Here is a 4,505-nt window from a genome sequence, read left to right on the forward strand (position 1 = left end):
AGGGCATGGAGATTGGCAGGGGTGCCCACACTGCTACGCACACACATATTATATATATATAACTATAAATTACACTATTAATTAAGAGAAATTACACATTTAAATTTCAATTTTTACCTTAATTCCACTTAATTAATTTCCTTATTGCAACTATGCCCTTAAACATTGAATTAAATTGCATTATAATATCGAAAATCTAAAATTAATAACTCAAAACCTAGTCAAAAAGGACGATTTGCCCCAGTGCCCTCACCAGGCTATTGGTTCATCTCGTAATCACTGACGGGTCGCTCGTTACACAAAACCGGAGCCCCCTAGGGTTCCGTTGATTTTTCGGGAGCGTCCTACAACGATTCAGTTTATAGCCTAAATGATAGCTGTATTTTAGCTGTACCAAAAAGTGTTCCGAATTTGATTTCTTTCGATACCATAAATCTTATGTTGATACGCTCGTCAAGACCATATAATTTTCCTTAGACAATTTCATTCTGAGGCATTCCCTTGTCACGACCCGAAATCTGGTATGTCATGACCGGCACTAATCCCTAGGCCCAGCGGCCCCAAAATGGACTAGTAAGCCTCTTCTCGAGCTCGATTTGAATAAAACAATATTACTGACAAGATATAGAACATGAATAAAATACCAATTCACCTTCTAACATAATATCTCAATATTTCATATACAGCAGCTGTACAAAATAAGAATATCTATCACACTGCTGTCAATAATACATACCCGGTCCCGTATCTCGGGCCCTTGGCACAATTATGTGCCAATAAAAATAAAGACAAAACATCAGACTCTACAACATGGGTATGTCTCCACAGAGCATCCTATAATACATCCGAAATCAAAAGAGGGTATGATATCATACCAGAAGATCTGCTGGACCAATAATCAAAAGGAGAATTCCCTGAAAATATTTTTAATAAAACGAGGTGAGTCTTGTGGACTCGCGAGTATAAGGTATGTCATGCCCACTAGGAGAGTATACAATAAAATGCTAGGATGATCATCATGAGTATAATAACGTAATAACAGTATAAACAGTGGAATTATAAACCATAAGTTTAAATAATTTGAGATTTCAAAGGAAAACATAGTGTAGGAAAAATAGGTGCCTAAAGACAACCCCCATAAGTTGTTCCCTAACCACCTAAGTCCCCTATACTTTTGTATGAGATGCATGCACTGATTCTGAGGACACACTAGTAGAAACTGGCCTAACGCCTATATACACATGCACACAAGTATATATATCGGCACATACATCATCATCACACAATATCATCATAAAGGCCCACGTGATAGCAGTGCTGAAGCATACTATCCGTGTCTCTCATGGCCTTGGCATGCCAAGCCTCACAGTACCATGATCTTTTCCTGCTGTGAGTCACCAGGGAATCTACTAGATAGTCCTCTAATAATAATGCAAATAATACCCTAATTTATGCACAAGTCATAATCATTTATCATTTCATGTGGTGCCTAAAATACACCATATCATTCAATAATTCACATTCTCAAAACAAGAAATCAATTAGGGTATCTTTCAGTTTATGTCTCTCCCAGTAGGATGAAAATATTTCATGCAAATTAGAAACATTTAAGAGTATTTTTCTATGATCCGCATATAAAAATCATGTACGAGTTATGCATATAAAAATTTATACAAGGTTATAATATTTATGAATAAAACAGTATATACGTGCATAATATAAGGTAATCATAACATATCCTGTCTACTCGCCTGGGAAATGATGACTCAAGTCCGAGTCTGGGGAGAAGATCGAACAAAATCCTGAGAATCTGAGCCTACAATAAATAAAATGGGGTGTCACATTTAGGTAACAAGAATAACGACGTAAAGAAATTACCGAAAATCCTAACCATTGCCTAACACCCTAAATCGATTATTTGGTACCTTGGCCCGCGCAATATTCAAATCTGGCGTCATGGAATTCGTCGAGCTAAGCCATCGACTACGTCATCATGTCTCGCTTTGCTTGCTACGCGTAAGTGTATAGTGGAACTACACACCCACTTATAGGCTGCAATATCATAATATATATATATATATTTACCCATAAACTAGTTTTCTTTTAATATAGATAATATATTTTTTATCTAAATTCCTCCTTTATCAAAAATACATACATATATATATTTATAACTAAATTGATAAATTTTCTTGAAAACTTAATAATTAATTAATAATTTAATAAATGGTTTAAAAGGAATAAATTGCAATATTCTAGCCTCAGATAAAAGGAATCCATCAGAAATCAGGATTCGAAATAAACCCACGTCATCATCATAGGCTAGCCTAGAACGCACTCGGGGTCAGTCTTACTCGGCCTCGAGTCGTCTAATAGGGCTTCGTCCTTAGGACTCCGATCAACAAAATGACTCGCTAATCATATCGCCAATTCTAGGAGACCTAAAGAGAACCCAAATTAAATTGACATCGATATCCCGAGTAGGACCAACCTAACCAAGTCATCCTAGGTTCCCGGACAAGCGACAAGGGAGAACAAGCCGAGTGGGCTAGCCCAAGGGCTTCCACAACTGGGTCAGTCATGCCCAACACATTGGGCCATCCTAAAACCCAATCGAGCCCCGCCATCCTAGGCTAAAACCTAACCCGACATGCCCAACCCCAAAAGCCCTCATTTCCTTTTTCCTTATATTTTATTTATTTTTTTATTTTTATTTCCTTTTATTCTTTTTCCTTTCTTTTCTTTTCTTTCTTTTTCTTTTTCTTTTCTTTTCTTTCTTTTTTTTTTCTTTTCTTTTCTTTCCAACACACTGCCACCGCCGGCGACCACCGTCGGTAGGCCAAAAATGGCCGACCAATATACCGATACGAAGCCCTCGCCACGAATAACAACATATATTAAAATGAAACCCATCGGACGGTCAGATCTTACTAGATCTGAGATTTAATTTTCGGTCGAAAATAGGGGGCGAATCTGGCAGTCGCCGTTCGCCGGCCGCCAGCCATTTTTTCGACGATCAGAAACTACCCTGAGGTGCGCAACACTAAGGAGAGCAACATACCCAAAAATGAGAAAGATCGGACGGCTAGATCTTCGTAGATCGAGAGTCGAAGTTTCGGCCAAAAAGAGAAAAAAAATACTGCCAACGTCGCCGGCCACCGTGGCCGGCGATTTCCAGCGATCCAAGACCGCCACCCAACCCTCTTAAGCAAACTGACCATCATATCCAAGAATCACAAAAATCCAACGGTTGGATCTTCGTAGATCTAACCTCAAACATTCGGCCAACAAGCCCCATCGCGCCTCAACCCTCATCTCACGAAAACAACAAGCAAAACAGAGAGGATGAAGCCAAAACACTTACCTCCTTGTAGATCGGGGGCACTTTAACGGTGAAAGCGAAGTCGGATCAACGATCGAACGGCCAGATCGCTTGGAATCGAAGAAAATTCGAGAGGAAATCAAGAGAAAATGAAAGAGAGAGAGAGAGAGAGAGATTTTCTGATTTGGGGGGGGGGGCTGCCGAGCGCCTCCCCCTTTTCTTTTTATATTTTTGTTTTTTTTTGTTTTAATTAATTATTATATATATAATTTAATTAATTTAATTAATTTAGTTTTTTTTTTTTTTTGGATCTTTACATCCCTGCAGTTGATTCGGTACCTGAAATTGCTATAAAATCAATTTTTCGGTATCCTAAACTCATCGAAATTACGTGGCAACTCATACGAACATGGGGTATTACATCAGGGCCCATGAATATTTGACCATTTGGGGGTCCATAAATTGGAAACCCTTCATTTTTGTAAGGGTCTACTACCCAGTCGCCCACCCCTTCCCCCTCTGCAAACATGACTTCGCCCGTGCCCTTCTACCTCTCTCATTTTCGCTCGCTGCCCTGCCTCTCTCACTCCATCACTCTTGGCTTCACCCTTGCCCTCGCCATCGGCAGCTTGCCCTTACTCTCGCCTCTAGCTCCTTTGTCGCTCGCTACCTCTCCCTTGCTCAATCGCTCTCCCTCGTCAGCTCGCCTTGCCCTCATGGTCGGTGCATGGCTCGCTCTCTATTGTTCATTGCCTCTCTCTTGCTCGGTTGCAATTTCACACCCTCGCCGGCTCTCCTTCTATCGCTCGCTCTCGCCAGCTCCGCCTCGTGGTCGGTTGCTCGCTCTTGCCTCGTGGCCGGTGGCTAGCAGTTTCGCACCCTCACCGACTTGCTCTACGATTTGGGGACCCATTTTTACATTTCATTTCAGGGCCCCAAAATTTCAGGTATGACACTACATATAATATAAACTTAAAGCAATTAGCACTAAGAAGGAGATGGAGAATGATTATCGAATCATTTTGTACTTAAAGGTGGATTAAGAATTAATTAGTCAATAAAATTGATATATATACACACACATGTATGGATTTCATGTGGTGACCCGACATTCTGGTTATTATTCACCACTCATGAGCATGTAATCCTCAATATTGTCTTCAAAAGAGAAAAATTAGTTTAA

General features: G+C 40.0%; 1 long non-coding RNA gene across 1 annotated transcript; it reads right to left on the reverse strand.

The window, feature by feature from the left end:
* Nucleotides 1-1,165: 1,165 nt before the first annotated feature.
* Nucleotides 1,166-2,690, reverse strand: LOC127812121 (uncharacterized). Its single transcript, XR_008025822.1, has 2 exons — nucleotides 1,926-2,690; nucleotides 1,166-1,816 (listed from the first exon to the last, which is right to left on the reverse strand). It is a non-coding gene; the product is annotated as an uncharacterized LOC127812121 (long non-coding RNA).
* Between the last annotated feature and the right edge of the window lie 1,815 nt (nucleotides 2,691-4,505).

This window comes from Diospyros lotus, chromosome 10, assembly GCF_014633365.1.
Source record: "Diospyros lotus cultivar Yz01 chromosome 10, ASM1463336v1, whole genome shotgun sequence".
NCBI classification, from domain to species: Eukaryota; Viridiplantae; Streptophyta; class Magnoliopsida; order Ericales; family Ebenaceae; genus Diospyros; species Diospyros lotus.